Source organism: Drosophila suzukii, chromosome 2L, assembly GCF_043229965.1.
Source record: "Drosophila suzukii chromosome 2L, CBGP_Dsuzu_IsoJpt1.0, whole genome shotgun sequence".
NCBI classification, from domain to species: domain Eukaryota; kingdom Metazoa; phylum Arthropoda; class Insecta; order Diptera; family Drosophilidae; genus Drosophila; species Drosophila suzukii.
The window spans coordinates 22,320,604-22,339,189 of NC_092080.1; the positions used below are offsets into that span (position 1 = coordinate 22,320,604).

Here is an 18,586-nt window from a genome sequence, read left to right on the forward strand (position 1 = left end):
CCCCAACGGTTTTGCACGTTTGCTGTTCGGACATTTCTTGCGATTATTGATTAGATAAAAACACACACACCCACTCAGAAGAAAGCCCCGCAGAACCAGGGCGGCGGAAAGGAAAACAAAGGAAGCGTAAAGCCGACGCCGTAAAAGCTTAAATAAAAAAAAGAAGCAAACTTGACGGCACTTAAGTCACTTAACTTGGCCAGTGGGAGCCACTGTTATCTCCCCGATAAGTTGAGAGTGGGTGAGAATTAGACAATGACACTACACTGTGTAAATTGAGTCAGCAGTAGATCTCCTTGATTACCAAGGAAACTTTCGGGCGAAGTTGTTGATGCCAAGAAAAATGTAAGAAAGTCATCAACGTTTCAACAGTACAAAAGATTAGCCGCATTTTCGATTCCTTGTCATTCGCTGTCTGATTTAAAATGTATTTTATTGTGCTCACAATGGAATCTTATAAAATATTCACTGGAAACCTTGCTTGCTTATGTGAAATACGAAATACTACACAAAAAGATATTTTGATAGATACATATCTATAGATATGTAATTCGATAGATAGAAAAATAGATAGAAAAATAGATAGATATCTAAATATATATATATATATATATAGATAGATAGATAGATAGATAGATAGATAGATAGATAGATAGATAGATAGATGATAGATAAATAGATAGATAGATAGATAGATAGATAGATAGATAGATAGATAGATAGATAGATAGATAGATAGATAGATAAATAGATAGATAGATAGATAAATAGATAGATAGATAGATAGATAGATAGATAAATAGATAGATAGATAGATAGATAGATAGATAGATAGATAGATAGATAGATAGATAGATAGGTATGTTGATAGATAGACGGATAGATAGAAATTTAAATTTATTTAAATTGTTTTTCATTTCAGTAGTGTAGTTCCCTCTTTAAAACAAATGTGTACCACATTTGCACAAGAAAAGTTGATAATAAATTATTATCAATGTCACTAAAGTTCAGGCGGCATAAATGATTTTTATGCGATGTCTGATTTGGCTGACACCTGCCCAACATTTTCAAACTTTCTGTCAGTCAATCAAAGGCTCGAAATGGCGTTTAATTTTTATAGCAGACGCTTTTCCGCCTCACTTCTCACCAATCCGAAAAGAAAACTTAAAAAAAGCAAAACAAAGGCAGCGAAAACAAAGCCAAACAATGAGGGAAAATAACAAAACAAAAGCGTCGGCATTTCCACGCCGCCAAGCAAACACACCAAAATTTTCAAAAAAAGAGAGTGGGGAACATAGTAAGGAAAAGGCGGCAGAAAGAAAAGCCGCACATTAAATAATTTGAGAACATTTTCGGAACGCTCTTTCCCTTTTTTGTGGCGTCAGAAATTTTTGTTGTGAACTTTTCTGAGGTCGCTCGCTGACATCTAAATTTATCTATAAACAAGAGCCACAAATCTACTTTTTCATTATTTATTTTTGCTTGTTTGTTCGTTTGAAAACGAAAACATTATGACGGGCTAATTGAATTAATGTGAATTTTGTACGCGTCTTTATTTAAATACGCTGGTTTCTTGTTTTCCATTTCGAATTAACAAAATTTCCGTTTATTCCTTTGTGGTCTGGTCAAGGTCTGTCGCTTTAATTAGCACATATCTGTGGATCATTTGCGCTGCACTTAATGACACTCGATTGTCCAGATTAAATCGTATTCGTAATTAACACCCAAAGGGCATCGTTAACATCATTTAGGACAGTTAAGACAGCTCCAGAAAAGCGCACTGCGAGTGGTCCACCCATCCCTCTTGGCCAGGTTAAAACCCGTTTTTGGCCCGGACCTCTGCACTTGTGATCATCGCGAGGAATGTGAAGATGGCAAGTGGACAATGCAGATACGATGACAAAAGGCAATTGGAATATGAAGTGCCCAGTGGAATGAAAAGAGGTGGAGCGAAACTATCGACAATGGAATACCCTGTACTCTAAAAACTTTTTTTTATTTTTCCAAAGTTTTCCAAAGATTCTGATGGTATTGTGAGCAGTGTTGCCGCTAAAAAAGGACAGATGTGAAATAAAACGGAAACAAAGAACCATTTATTTAATTTTCAAACGCAAAAAGCAGGACACAGGGAGAGATTTCTTGATAATTTAATATAAGCTGAGTTTCTCTGGCAACATCTTACAAAAAAATAAAGGGTCTGTCCTGAAAAAGGCTAGATATGAAGGCCCTGATTAAGAGAGTTTCTCTGTTTTAATTTATTGTTTTTAATGGTCCCTCTAAATATTGTAGAATTCAGGGATTTTACAAAGTATAACATCATGTTCAAAAATATTTATCGACACTTAAAGGAATTAAAAAAGAACCGTAGAGTACGCATTCTATAGAGTCTTTCTCCCGCGACTTTCCCACTGCGTCTCGAATAATGCAGAAATTGAAGAGTCAACCGCAGCTGGCAGTAAAAAACATAAATGCCTTTAATTAAATTGGCTGTCTTGCTGTCCTGAATGGCCAGCTTCTGCTCCGCCTGCTCCTTCCCCGTTTGGGCCATGTAGTTTTTTGGCAACGTTGCGTGTGAGCCCGAAACAAGTTCGCCGCCTGATGGGCAGTGAAAATTGATGGGCCGCCTCAATATCTTCGGCTGTCTTGTAACATTTTGTATCGCTGTATCTGCGGCGAATGCTGCATGAAATTTAATGAGATTTTCGTCTTGCTTTTTGCTTGGCTCGGCTTTTTGTATCATAACTGTTTGTATTAATTTTTTTTTGAATGTAGGTCAAACATTTTTGGCATTTCTCGAGTGCCTGTTGCCGCTTAAAAGGGTAACCGAAATCGGGCAATGTACACGCGTTGTTTGAATTGCATTCCAATAGCGAAGTATTGGGCATTACTTTGATTTCGGTTTTTGCGACCACTTCTAGGCCTAGCCGAATCACGAGTGCACTACCTGTCTGTGGCTCTAATTGATCCCCTGGGCATGGGCGCAATTAGCTGGCCAGCTGGCAAGTTGGCCCAAAGCAAACACTCGACCAGTTGTCCACTTCAAGACACTCCGAAAGCTCGGCTAGACTTTTATTTTTCGTCTGTCGCATCTCGCAGCTGCTGGACTGGATCTTGACCATGTCTAACAATAGTCCAAATTAGAAGTAGACATCGACAATGGCAAAAGCGACGAGAATGACAACAAGCTATGACATAGCTATTCGGAGAGCGTTCTCTCATTGCAAATTTTTGCAAATGCAATAGCAGTAATTACAATTTTGGCGGCTCGCTGGAGGAGGGCAGTCTAGTTGAGTGTCCGAGGAAGTTTGTTTTTCGACATGAGCCACACTGCGAAATCAGTATTTGCTTATACTTTGTTGGTTTTTGTAAACATTAAATGCTTTCTTGGAATTTTCAGTTGTAGCTGAACTTTTCAGTAATTTACAGGTAGTAGAAACATAAAAGAATAGAAAAGAATAGTCGAAAGTATTAATAAAAGCACTATTTAAAAATTGTATTAACCTAAAGTTTCCATTTAAAGAGAGCTACAAAGAAATAATTTTACTTATTTCATGTGAAGGCTTTTAAATTTAAATGTGTCTTTCCGTAGGTGTGGAAATGAATAAACTATATAAGTTATAATTCTGAACAGGTTTTAGTAAATAACCAATAAACAATCGTTCTCATGCACTCACATGCTTTTTTAAATATTAAATTTGTAATGTTGTTATATTACAAACACTTTAAGCTTGCGAAATTCATGACTAATCCCAGAGATCATAAATAACTTCAAAACAATTTCTTCCTATTATAAAATCTTTTTTATATTAATTAGTACATTTAGCGAAATTTTTACATCAATAAAATTAAATTTGAAAGGTATTCAGAGAATTTCTTAATCGGATGACTGTAACTGAGCACATGATTTTAGATCTGATCACCGCACAGTGGGATCGATTTCATTTTTCAGTCATTGGCGACCACTGTGCCACTTTTCGGGGGCGACAATTGCTGCGGGCAATTAACAATATCTATATATACGATATTTCTGATTCGCATATATCGCTGTTTTCTGCTTTTGGCGGCGTGACGTAGGCGAAATGCTGAAAACGTGCTAGATACTTTTGTATCTCGGTATCTTTTGCTTTCGGGGCGTGCGTGTGCTGTTGATACTGCATCCGTTAGGTGTGTGTGGCTGAATGCAAACGATGTGAATTTTCGGACAACTACTATATTTTGGACGGCGCTGCCGACGCCGACGCCTCTGCCGACTTCGACGCGTGCGTCCGGTGCGCAGTTGGCTTTGATCAGCACTACGATTTGGGGGGTTTTGGGGGCGGTACGGGGCAAGAGTCTTTCAACTTTGTTTGCATTGGGGTACCTATGTTTGTGTGCCTATAAAAGCGGCAACATTATGTGGCCACAATTTCAGAGATTTGTATAAACAATTTGCGCGGAGCGGTTCATTTTGCAACATTTAGATGTGATTTTGATGATATGTCCCGTCCATTACAAATTAAAAGCGAGTTGGCTGGCTTATTGAGACTGGAATTTATAATTTTAATGTATTTTTATTACATTATGATGTCTGGTTATTGGCCCAACATTTATGTATTAGCCACAGACATAATGGTTCGGGGAGGAAGTAAAGTTTCCGTTTCTGTCAGCCCACAAATTATGCGATAAAACACACATAAATGCGGGGCCCTCGAATGCGTATTCGGTATTATTGTTGTATTTACTAGATTTTTATGATATCATAAACGAGGTCGGGCAACATATTGAGAGTCAGATTTGCGTTAATCGTTTGAGTAAATATATTTATTTCTTTTAAGTGTTTTTTAATGGAGTGGCGTGGATTGTTGTATTTATTTATGCTAATATAATGACGTCAAATCTGACAGTCTGATTTCCCCCAACCAGGCGAATCAGTAGCGCAGAAATATAAATTTGATTAGCAACAATTCTGGTTGTGCTATATTTTACACTTGGTTTGCAAAATAATTTGTTTTTATTTGCGAGGGGCAGAACCCAGTAATTGATACAAGCGATTTGCTTTGTTAGTTTGACAAATTGCATGTGGCTGATTGCATCGAACATAAATCAGGCAGACTAACTGAATATTCACCGAGGTATATATTTATCTGTTCGCTTTTTTTCGATGGGTGTGTGAGGGCGTAATAAAGTCAACACAGAGATAAAAAGTCAATTGCATAAAAAACAAATTATAGGCTAGGGCGTGGACGCTTTTGATAATGATAAACGAAAAAAAAGTTCCACAAAGCGAAATTTATAAACAAATTAGGGGAAAGACACTCGTTTGGTTATGCACTGGTTCTATAATATTTGATATATATTTTTTCGTTACTGAGTATAACAATTGATTTTCGACAAACACTGTTAGCGGATATTAATCTCGATATCTGAGTCTTCGATTTTGATCTGCGTCCGATAAACACACGATAAGCCGGTGGTGGATGCTCAGGTAGAAGGCACGCGAGCGCGATAAGAAAATGCGGCAGCAGGAGCAGCACTACGTCCGCACATGCTGCCTGCTGGGGATAAACTGGAACTGGATTTTCGGACTCGGAGTTGATAGCAGCAGAGCAGCAGAGCAGCGGAATCACAGAGACACCGAGATCCAAAACAGAGACACCTCCAACCCGTCCAGCGGCAGCAGCAACAACCACATTGGCCCACACCGAAAGCTTTCAGGCCCCGAAGAAATCTGCGCATGAAAATTGGCCAAGCGAGAGAAAATGAGAATGGCAGAGTGGTTCAACAGGAAAAGCTCGCGGAAAATTTCCCGCTGTTTTCTCGAGGAAATTGGCTAAAAGCTTGGCCAGCCAAAGAGCTTGTCGTAACAAAAGCTAAGACAAAGTTGGGAAAAGCTCCGAATAAAAATCAGAGTCAGCAATTTTTAATTTACCACTTAAAATTTATTTTCAGAGGCAAATTTTAACTAAAAGCGTTGATTAAATAAATGAAAATACATTTATTTAAACTTCATTTAATCACTACTTGTTTTGTTACCTAAACTGAAAAACGATTGGAAAATCAAAGTAAATATCTGGATATTTGGGTTAAAGTTTTGTATTAAATATTTAAATAAAACTTTTAATACAAATCATATCAAACTGCTTGATTTAAAAAATAAATATGAATATAAACAAAGCGACGGAAACCTAAACTGAATATTTTTCCCTTTGCTTTTAATACATTGCGGGTTTCATTCATTATTTAAGAATCATGGTTCATTTAAATATTAAAAAAATTAATTTGATTACAGAAAATATTTAAAGCTATCATGAATATCAATATATTAAATATATTCAGACTTGATTAAATATTTTCAAATTAAATTATACAGCTTAAAATTATTTAATTTGAATAAGTATTTCGATTTTCTGAAGTCAATGCGCAGGTATTTATTTTCATTTTTCTATCGTTTAAAATTAGAAATTGTCTGATTAGGTTCAAGGCTGGTGTTAAGATAAGATAAAATGTATTAAATATAAAATACTAAATAGTTTTTCGCCAAAAATATAAATAATTTTTGAATTTTAAAAATTATTTCAGAGCTTGAAGTTTATTACTCAAAACAACTTAATCAAGATTTTTTATTTCCTTACCCTTGACATCTAAATGTTCTATTTTTACAGTAAAATAGTTTATGTATGTTGCAGTACTTTAAATAACACCTAATGGCTTGCACATTTAATTTTTGCGAATGGAAAAACAGGAACATATAAAACAATTTCCCACTATTTTTCCGCTGGATTTCCCTCTCCCAAAATCAAGGGCTCTCTGCTCGCCTATGGCTTCGCTTTCGGAGCATTGTTTTTTGTCTCTTTTTTGTGGCTTTGTTGCTGTTTACAGAGGGGCGCCTTCAACAGGTTGCCACCCACACTCGGGGGTTTTTCCTGCTGCTGCTGCTCGGGAGTCAAAACAAAATGAAAAGCATTTTCAACAGGGCGACCCTTGGGGCCAGCATACACACACACTGGTACATATATAATCATACAGATACTTTTATAAAATAACCCCCACACACTTACGCCCCTTTTTGAGCGGCCCTCTGAATAAAAATATTCTAAAAATTTCTTGTTTTCCTTAAGTTGTACAAGTGTTTGCAACTTCCTTTCCCAGTTCCTAAAGGCCCTCCTTCTTCCCTTTCATGGACTTTTGTTTTGCATATTATTGCTGACTTACCAGGCATCAAAAATAAACAAAGCCGCTCGAAGATTTTAAGTAGCATAAAGTATCTCAGCGACTTACCTGAAAGAAAGCAGATGGAAAACAGTTAGCAAAACAGTTATAATACGAGTAATAATTGTAGCAACCTTATCGGGGATTTGAAATGGAAAGCCCTGTTGTGATGGGGTGGAATCATTAGGGATAGGGCCGAACAATAAGACATCTCATAGAAGCGGTCAGGCCATCAGCATTCATTGAGGGAAACATGAGACTGCGGCATCGCGTGAACATGTCTTATAATTAAAGGGGAGTTCTATCATCCATATAATACGTGAAATGGCACAAAGGAAAGATTAAGGAGATATTTCTTCTTCTTTCATTGCCATTGCACCAGTTAATACTAATACCTTAAAATTGTATATAAGTTTGAAAGGATTTAATATAGTATTTTCAATGTAATCCTTGGTTAAGTTAAATATGTATACCGTTGAGCTTTCATAAATCTAACTAGCGACCTTCTTTCATATAATTCTGTATTCCTATTCCGAGCTTCTATATCTCAAATGTTTTCCCTCGCTCATTTTGCCTTCTATAAGTTAAATTTGTAGATTTTATTTATTCTGTCGGTCCGTTTCTATAAGGGAATAAAATAATTATAAGTTGTACCAAAAAATAATTTTCTAACGATTGTTTTTTGAGTTATATTGGATTAATAATCCAAAAACAATGGTTAAGGTGTACTGATTCGTCGGAAAGTATGTAACAGGTAGAAGGAAGCGTTTCCGACCCCTAAAGTATTTTTGTCCTTCTGTCCGTATGTCCGTCTGTCCGTATGAACGCTGTGATGTCAGAATCTATAAAAGCTGCAACACTAGGATTAGGCATGCCGATTCTGGAGATTACTGCGCAGCGCAAGTTTGTTTTGTCAGTGTGTCACGCCCACTCTAACGCCCACAAACCGCCAAAACAAAATACAAATTTTAACTGTTCTCATCAATACTTATTGATTGAACCAAAAAGGTTGCCACACCCACTCCAGCGACCATAACAATGTCTGCCGCCCACATACCCATATATTGAGATCGCGATTACAATCTCGCTTTGCTGCTTGCATATCTCCATTTCCCTTTAGTCCTTTGAGCTAAGTCACGGGTTTTTGATAGTCGAGGTACTTGACTATAGCGTTCTTCCTTGTTTTGAGTTATACAGAATTAGAGTCGCAAAATTAATTCACAGGAGTTTAGGTAAACTCCAAACCTCTAGAGTTATGAGTTTTGGAAGTATTCATGATCAGGAATATTAGCAAAGCCGATCTAGCCTGGTCCATCTGTTCAAAGGCTACTTGTTTCAGCCAAAATCTGCCTAATTATATTGGTTTTATATGTCAATAACTTAAAAATAATAATAATTTAAAAATATGAACTCAATGTGACTAGCGCGATAATTATAAGTGTGCACTTGTAGCGCTGGGATATAAATAAATAAATAATACCTTTCTATATGCTTGGTGCCGTACTGATTTGAAAACTGCAATTCTTCATGGTCAGTCTAGTACTAAAGCCATGCACTGCCTTGCTCAAGTATTAAAATTATGATTTATCGCTTTAAATACAACTTATTTCCTGGTGCATATATAAGGCTCCAGTCCAATCTGACTATTTCAAAACTTATACCATGAATTGGACAATTTTGATCACCCTCTGTCTGATGGCTCCTTTGGCCACTGATATGGCCATAATACCTAAGGCCTGCAAGTGTTTACAAATATTAACACATCCGGCCTGCGGATCGGATAACAAAACCTATCTCTCCGAATGCGACCTAAACTGTGCAGCATTAACTAAACCAGTTAAATTGGTTAGGATAGGAATTTGCTAATCTCGGAAGAATAAACATAATCTATATATGAAATAAAAAAAATTAATAGTCGAAATACAATTACTAAATTCACTACATTTCAGCAACATTGTTTTGAGATATAAACAATTAGATTTGCAGAATTTAAAGTAAAAATTGCTCAATTCACTACATTCGAGCAACAGGTTGTACCAGTTAAGACGGTATACTAGATTCGTTGAAAAGTATGTGACAGGTAGAAGGAAGGAAGGAAGCGTTTTCGACCCCATAAAGTATATATATTCTTGATCAGGATCACTAGCCGAGTCTCTCAAGCCATGTCCGTTTGTCCGTCTGTCCGTATGAACGCTATGATGTCAGAATCTTTAAAAGCTGCAATACTAGGGTTAGGCGTGCGAAGCGCACAAACAGCCAAAAAGTTTGCCACGCCCACTCTAACGGCCATATTGTCTGCCACCCACATACCCATATATTGAGATCGTGATTACAATATCGCTTTGCTGCTTGCATATCTCCATTTCCCTTTGGTCCTTTGAGCTAAGTCACGGGTTTTTGATATATAGCGTTCTTCCTTGTTTTGAGTTATAAAGAATTAGAGTCGCAAAATTAATCCACAGGAGTTTAGATAAACTCCAAACCTCTAGAGTTATGAGTTTTGGAAATATTGTTAATCGGAAATACTAGCAAAGCCTATCTAGCCTTGTCCATCTGTTCAAAAGCTATTTGTTTTAGCCAAAATCTGCCTAACGTGCCAATTTTTGAAGATTTTGTTTCAGTGTAAAATTATATTGGTTTTATATGTTAGTAATTTTAAAGTAATAATAATTTAAAAATATCAACTCAATGTGACTAGCGCAATAATTATAAGTGTGCACTTGTAGCGCTGGGATATAAATAAATAAATATATACCTTTCTATATGGTTGGTGCCGTAAGGATTTGAAAACTCCAATTCTTCATGGTCAGTCTAATACTGAAACCATGCATTGCCTTGCTCAAGTAATAAAATTATGATTTATCGCTTTAAATAGAAATTATTTCCTGGTGCATATATAAAGCTCCAGTCCCATCTGACTAGTTCAAAACTTATACCATGAATTGGACAATTTTGATCGCCGTCTGTCTGATGGCTCCTGTGGCCATGTCAGTGATGATGCCTCCGGGCTGCAGGTGCGCACCTCCTGCCTGCAAACCGGGTGACAAATTCTTCACGTGCACGGTTCCAGCGTAAAAGTAAAGAAGTAAAAATGGAATCAATATATATATATATATATATATTTAATTATATAAATAAAAAAATTAATAGTCGAAATACAATTACTACTTCACTACATTTCAGCAACACAGTTTTAAGTTGTAAAGAATTAGATTCGCAGAATTTAACTGTCTCTTACAACCAAAATTAGAGTTAGTTCAGTGCAGTTCCGAAAGTCCTTCGTCACCCTCGATTGAGGCAAAGCACCCAATACTGAACAATTTGGTTTAAATACTTTATGACGCATATGAATTATTTTGAGCACTTCTTTTATGTTTTGTGTACAATATTTTTTTAAAAGAACTTAATCTACCATTTTAATGGTATAAAACGCCAAGTATTAATTTATTTTCTGTGTATTGGCAATTGAGGTCCTGTCTGCGGCCCAAGAATTGGAAAGTCTTGTTCTCTTATTACTGTCAGTGTCTGTGGATCGAGTTCTAAAACCTACCTCAACCGTTGCCAACTGAATTGCTTAGGAAAAACGGAAGGAATTACTTGGATTAAAAACGGATATTGCTAGTAACAGGAATATAAAAATCTTAAAAATGTATGTATGTAAATGTACAAGGACGCCGATATTGTAATTCAATTTTTTAAGGCAATTTTTTAATTTTTACAGACATGTCTGTCCGTCCGTATGAACGCAGAGATCTCGAAAAATATAGAAGCTAGAAAGTTGGGATTTGACAAGTAGATTTTTGAGCTTATTACGCAGCCTAGTTTGATTCCACAATCTCCCATTTCTGTAAAATCAACCCACATTTTTGAATATTTAAAATACACTTAAATGAGATTTTGTTTCGTTATCAATTTCCAACTACGTGCCAAAAATTCAATTCGGGCCATTCATTAAAAAGTTATAAGCAAAAAAGTGAACAATCTTGGGAACAGACGCTTTGCTTCTTGTATGAATCTATCTCCCTCGCACTTCCTAAGTGCTCCAAGTACACTAAGCTGAGTAAGGGGTATCTGATATTCGATGGCATTGAATGTAAAGTTCTCTCATGTTTATCATTAGATTCACTCCTCACCTTAAGACTAATTTTAAGCTTCAGGGCGAGTGCATATCATATGCTTTTCTACTCTCTTTCTACATGTGATTTTAATTGCATGTTATGGTTTAAGCTACAAGTTAGTTTGAAAATAATAATACATTTAATAATGATGATTTTTTAAGCAATTACAATACAACTTTGGTTGAATAAAATAAAATATTTAAAATAATTATGAATAGCATCCTTTTTAAATTTTTTACCATGATTTATATGTTCTAATATTTTATACTTTATTTATTAAAGATGATGGTGAAGTTTACCAAACTAAGACTAGCATAAGTAGTTGGTTGTGCTAGCTACAAGGCCGCTGACTACCTATTTTCATATTTAAATTCAAAATATATTTGCAATTTAAATCAAGCCGGTAAATATATTTGCATTAAATTCAAATATGAAATACGAAACTTTTAATATAATATACAGGTATTTGTTTTGGTTTTTCCATTGTTCTTTCAGTGTACTTGGAAGTCTCTGTATACCGAATTTATAACTCTTGAAGAACAGCTTTCTAAAAACTATTAAATAATATTTAATACTTAATACTAGCATAACAAATTGGTGTACCATCAATATTTAACTTTGAGATCCAATTTAACATCCGCAGGCCTATCAACCATATATTTATACCTGCATTTGTTGCAATGTATGCAAGACGTTGAAGACAAAATATATATTCCTGGTCAGGATCACAATCCGAGTCGATCTAGCTATGACCCTCTGTCCGTTTGTGTGAATGCTAAGACCTCATAAACTTTAAAAGCTAGATTCTAGGGATAGAAGTTTTTTTTCATCCAAGTGTCTTGATAAATGCCTTGAAATTTTTAATCGGTCAACAGAGTAACGAAATCTGATATTCGATGCACTCGGAACATATTCTAAGCAAGCTTATTATTTTGAAAATATACAAAATTTGTGCGCGGCTTACATAGAAAATAATCGTTCCTTTTCAGGAAATAATAGACCACCATCGTATTTGGCAGAAAATTGAATTGGCCTTGAGTGGCGCAGCCATCTGAAAACCAACCATAAGTGTTCGTAGTAATTTTGTTAAAATTTAAATTAAATATATTTTCAGTTGCACTTCCTAAACAGATGACAAATTGCGTTACACACATCATTGGACCCTGTCAAATTTGGTTGCTCTGAAATTTCATTTTGCAGAATGCACTGGATTTGAACGTCTGCATTTAGAAGACTGTGCCGGCATTCTGAAATTGAATTTAAGTTCATGATTTCATCCATTAAATATTTGCCTTCTTGGCTAACTCAATGTTTATGACTTGCGCTCGGCAAACACGTAATTAAATTTTGGATATGTGCAGAGCAGTGCAAAATGCAATTTACAGCTGCACAAATGTAAATATTGCTCATACGCAACGTTGCTCGCCTGGAATTCCATATTGGAGGGAAAGGGGCCTGGATTGGGCATTAACAATCAGGTAAAGCAATTAGTAAAGAGCATCTGAAACTCTGTCTTGGCCTGGAACAATTACCCAAATGCTAATTGCCAAATTCCAAGACATGGCGAATTGCCCAAAGTTATGTGCACCCACGATTCCCAACCAGATAACAAAAGTCAGGTGAGTCGAAGAGTAAGTTTGCTTTAGTTTGGCTTAAACTTGAACTGAGCTTTTGATTAATTACATCCACTTTGTGTTCCTGTTGGCTTAAGTTTTGTGTTGTTATTCACACCTATTGTTAACCTTTTAAAGGATGTTAGGATATATATGATGAATTGAACTAAATTGAGAAACAACCACTGCATTACTGCATTTAAGGTTTTGTCACAAAAAGATATTATGTACAGCTTTTTGCATAAGACTTTGTTGCTTTTAAGATAACTTTATGAGACTGTTAGATTTATATTTACGAAATTTACCAAAATAGAGAGCATTTTAATAAATACAATACCATATAATTTGGTTTTTATTGCTAAGCTACACTTTATTTTATATGTCTTCAAAAAAATATTTCATAAGATTGTCAGTTTCTTTCATAAAAACATTAATAACATTAAGTAACACACAGAGTTAATCCAATTGAGCCCGCACTCACCTCAGGGTTATCCAATATTTGAATCGACATAGGCTTGAGTCGGTTTCCTGATTAATTATTGTATCTAATTCGGGCTTGTTAAACTTTATCAGCGGTTTTTGTGTTGGACCGATACGCGACCGGAGCCTTGTGATCAGCTTAAGCGACGCTGGACTTCTGCAGCTGCCCGACCACCGAGTGGTGCGTGTGGTGCTGGTGGTGCTAGTGGTGCATGTTGGCCAGAAAGCTGGTTTGCGGCTTGCCCAAAACTGGACAGGCTCGGCCTGGATCGAATCGGATCTTGGCATTGCGTGCCAGGCAAATAAGCTGCGGGCGCCACAGTCTCAGTCCGGAGCCGTGCACTTAATCACTGCTATTAATAAATCAACAACTAAATCAATAACATATTCTAATTAAAATTAGAACCAGACAAGCGTCAAATGAGAGGTGCAAAGAAAAAAGAAACAAAACGACTAATTCGCCGCGCGTTGTTGCTGCCTGTTCGTTCAAATTTCACACAAATCAGCTTTAAATGTCAAAACGCATGTTGCACAAATGCGTCAAATGCCAAAAGCGGGCCACCGGCAATAAATCATCATGCACAGATTTTTGAGTCGCGTAGCGCTCGCAGTCTGGATACATTTGCCCCGTGAACCGCTCTGTTCGGGAGAGTTAAACGTCAGAAACCTGTTGACAGACTTGAAAGCAATTTCTGGTTGCAATCGACCGATTTGTTGACTGCCCTACGGAGTCGATTAGCCAGAATATCAAAATCAGTTAACACGCAAAAGGAATTTAAGGTTCCAGCTTCTAAGAAGTTTAACGATAGAATGAATGACGATAAACATGAGTGATTTAGAAGAACCAAAATATAAATATTAATAGATTAAAAGAACTTTTTCAATAGTTCACTGTCTATTCTAATTATTCCCATTTCAAAGATGAGATGAAATATATATTATCTTTATAAAACATATAATAAACTCCAGTATTTTGTATATAACCATCTACATTACATTTCGCCTTTACCCAACCGAACCAAAATGCCGCCTCAATCAGCTTTATGTAGCGTATCCGCAAACGAACAAATTTAATAAAAATAATATTTGGATTTTTTTTTCGTCGCAGCTTTGGACAGCAACAACAGGAGACACTTTGTTTTTCAGTTTTTGGTTGCATTAATTATCGCCTTGCCATGAAATATGCGCGCCACGCATGCGCAGATCGCGGGGTATCTGTTTTTTGGTCAGGGAGGGTGCGAGGAGTATCCGATCCGAAATTACCGCTTATATGGCCGGGCAGCGCGTGTTCGAGGGGGAAGGGGGGAGAAGCCTTAACTGACCGCCGGCTGTTTGACTGACTGACTGAGTGACTGTTTACCTGGGCTCCAATTAAATTTAATTCAATAAGCCAGCCGATCAGCGGGCGCTACAAATTGTGGATCGCTGCAACTTTCGATGTTTTGCCTAATGAGCAGCGGTACCAGAATAACCGCTGCGGCGTTGCCATATCGAAAATCTGGCCATCGGCCTATTATTTGACACCACTTGACAGCAGGCTAGCTGGTTTCATTTTTTCTTATCGCCGGATTGTCAACGGGCGGTTAAATGCAGTTCAAATGGGTGCGCCGTAACTCCACGCAATGACAGTGGGAGGGCTGGGCCCCGATATCAGCGCCTATTAGCCTGTATCTTAAACTGTACATGCTTCTCTGCATTCCAATGCTTTTAAACTTTTTTCTAAAACATCAAATAAGAGTGGGTTGAAAGACACTTATTACTAATATGCACTTAATGGCTTTAGCTTTTGCACAATTTACTTACTATAAGTAACTAAATTCTAAAGGTTAAAACGTGCAAATTTACAAACATTTTATCTATTGCTGTTAAAATCAATTATTGATAATAAAATATAAGTACTCCTAGTCTTTAATATGGAACTCGTCTTAATTTTAGAAAAAAAGCGAGTGCTTAAAAAAATGTCTAAGAAATTAAGAACAAATTTTTTAATTTCATTTAGTTTACTTATAATTATAAAAGGCAGTTGTAAATTACCCATAACCTATATATTTAACAGGTATAGCTACTTTGGCCTTAAGCTTCATAATACAAATTTAGATGAATACAATTTGGGAAAATATGATTATGTTTTAAAATTCACATTAAATCTAACTCTCCCTTTGATAAATAAATATGTTTTTATAAATATATAACAAAGTTAAACTTATCTAAAAATCAAGTTTTCCTAAACTTCGTCCAAAGAGATTTCTGTGACACTCCCGATAAAACTTTTTACTGTTTTAAAAAGTTATCTGGTTCTCTTTCAGTACAATAACGCCACCTTTTGACGAAAACAGTTACCAACAAACAACAAACCAGCTTTTCTGACAACTTTCAAGAAAGCGTTTAATATGGTGAAAAGCTTTGTTTAGTGAGATAAAAAGAGCCACAAAGCTGAAGCTTCTTTTGAAAGCTTTTAAGGTCAACTCTCTTACTATAAGTATTGCTCTCTCTTAGCCTTCCGCATTGATAACGATAAGGACCCCCACTCCAAAAATTTTCATAAGCCGACTATAGCACCGAAATCTCATCATCTAACCCGTCTTAATTGCAGTCATTATGTGTGTACTGACCAAAATTCATATTCTGATGTTGACGGCGATGTTTCAATTTCGTTTTTCGACTAGATTAAGCCACAAATGCGGGATAGACTGGCTGTTATGATGGGCGATAATAAGTGTATAGTAAATCATAAACGCTTGGATGGTTCGGGCTTTCGGCGCTGCCAGGAGACGCCTGAGCCACATGACGAGGGGTCTGTGGCCGTGTGGCATCATCAACACCCTTTCTGCCCCCCTGCCGTATTTCCTATCTCGTCTTTGCATTGCCATTGTGCAAATATTTGCATATTTAAGTTGTTGCTGGTCTTGTTGTTGCCGCTGTCGAGGCTGCCGCAAAAACTCATAAGCGCATTTTAGTGCCCTCCATGTCGCTGTGTGTAATGTGTGTGTTTATGTATCCCCGCCATGTTTGCCAGGACCTTGCACACAATGCCCGCAGTGTGTGCGTATCCATCTCGCCGGATTCTTGGATTCTAGGATTCTAGGATTCACTTCACGCTCCTTTGGCGAAGGTCAAGCGCTCGCACTATGAAGCCGACACCTAATCCCGGGATCCTTTGGCTGGGGAAGGGGCGTTCCTTGATTGTTTAATTATGTCAGGTGCTAAAAATGTCATTATCGCTGGTTAAGCCACACCGCATCCTCTTCGCCACATCGAACACGGTGCGTATGCTTAACCCCTCAATGAGCAGTGGTCGAATCATCGATCCGCATAGGAAAAGGCCACAGCTATGTGAACTTTCTTCTTAATTTTATTTTTTTTACTTGCAACCCATATTCTAACGCAAAATGTATGTATAAATTACTATTAGTTAACCTCTCCGTCACTTTTGAAGCCCTACATAATCGGATTGTCCTGAAAGTTAGCAGATTTGAGATTACCCCTTAACTTGTTGGAGGGACTATTTCTAAATATGAACCAGAAGTGTCTTAAAATGTTACTTATAATTTCTTTTATTAACCTGTTGAGAGAGCGATCATAAAAGGTATTCAGCTAAGCATATTTTTCCATTTGGCTTACAACGCTAATGGGTTAAGCACTGTGGCACCACAGTGCGTATGCATAATAATGGCTTGGCTTGCATTTAAAGTAGATACAATGTCTTGCCTCCTCGCACCCCAGCCGACTTAATTAATTTAAATTGTGCGGGGCTCGGAGGTGTGGAAGGAAGAGCAAGGTCCTTTGGCTGCTACAGCTGCAATCTGTTTCACTTAGTTTGTGTCTGTCGTTTTTCCCCTGTTGTGTTTTTCACCACCCACACTGCAGCTGTCGTAATGCACTTTTAATGCACCAGACCCCGAAATCCTGCCAAATCCCAGCTTTTCTGGAACCCTTTAAGAGCGCTTCTTGCCCAGGTTAATTGCGTTTTTCGGATAGCTCTTATTTACCGACACAGGCTGCCTCTTAATCTTCTTTGTTTGCCCATTGTTGTCTTAGCTCTCCGGATTGGGCTCTAATGATTTGCCTAATTGACTACGTGTAATTACACAACACTAGAGTGAGGGACAGCAATGGGACTCCGGCAAATGGGGAAGTTTTTAAGCCAAATTGGATGCTTTGTTTGCGACACTCCTATTCCGAGGCAGCAGTTGTTGCAACAAACTTGAGAAACGTGTTGAGCTGTTTTCCTATTTTTCCATTCACCCAATAAGCTCTACTATTTACCTCTTTCAGTTTTAGTGTATTTATTCTTCCTAGCTCGGAGGAATTCAAATGAGAAACGGAAGAAGAAGATTTTGCGGATAAAGGAAATGAAAATAGGAAGGGGATATAAACAGGAAGGAAGTGATGGACTGTTATATACCCCAAGGAAATAGATGGAAACAGAGTTGCTTGAAGAAATATTTAAAGCTGAAGGAACCCAAGAAGATTAAATATAATGGTTGTTCTAAAGGATTAAATGCCACATTTAACTATGTGTTGTTTTTTGGGCAAGAAATATATATGTGTATATACGAAAAAAGAGACATTTGAAGAAATATTTTAAATTTAAAAACCCAAGATGATAAAATATAAAGCTTGATCTAAAGATTAAATGCCACATATAATACTGTGTTGTTTTTGGCCAAGAAATATATATAAAAATAGAGACATTTGAAGAAATATTTTAAGTGGAAGAAACCCAAGTAGATTAAATATAATGCATGAAGATTAAATGCAAAATTTAACTGTGTTGTTTTTTGGGCATGAAGTATATCCATTTTAACTAATAACTATGTTGAAAATCAAGTATCCATTTGAAGTTCAAATAAAAAATTGTTTGGTGAATCTAAATAACTATTTAATTAGGCCGAAGAAATGTGAACTAATTAACTAATGGAAAATCCAAGTGTATTTAAGTTTTATCAGATTAAATACGCACTTCGCTCCTAGAATCTTATCTTTAAAAATCTCATAAGTTCAAGCTCCACAACCCTCTACCTGTTTATCCCACAATTTGTTTTTCCAAGAAAATCCTGCTAGCTCGAGATTATGAAGAGAAATGCAAAAATGTGGGAGCATCTTCTCAGCCAGACAAATAGGCGAAGGGCAACGACAGACAGGCACTCATTCTATTTCATTTTGATTCATTTCGCCTCACTTCAG

The 18,586-nt window shown here is 36.7% G+C and overlaps 1 protein-coding gene across 10 annotated transcripts in view; it reads right to left on the reverse strand.

The window, feature by feature from the left end:
- Pde1c (Phosphodiesterase 1c) overlaps positions 1-18,586 on the reverse strand; it is a 117,599-nt gene that overhangs the window by 68,475 nt on the left and 30,538 nt on the right. For 2 of the 10 annotated variants that reach the window (XM_065867941.2, XM_065867944.2), the window contains exon 1: positions 5,358-5,544. The exons of 4 other annotated variants lie outside the window; for them this stretch is intronic. The gene's annotated coding sequence lies outside the window, so the exon portion shown is untranslated. Of the gene's footprint in view, positions 1-5,357; positions 5,555-18,586 lie in introns of those variants that run through there. 4 more of the 10 variants (XR_010654835.2, XM_065867937.2, XM_036813062.3 and 1 more) reach the window with 4 other exon arrangements.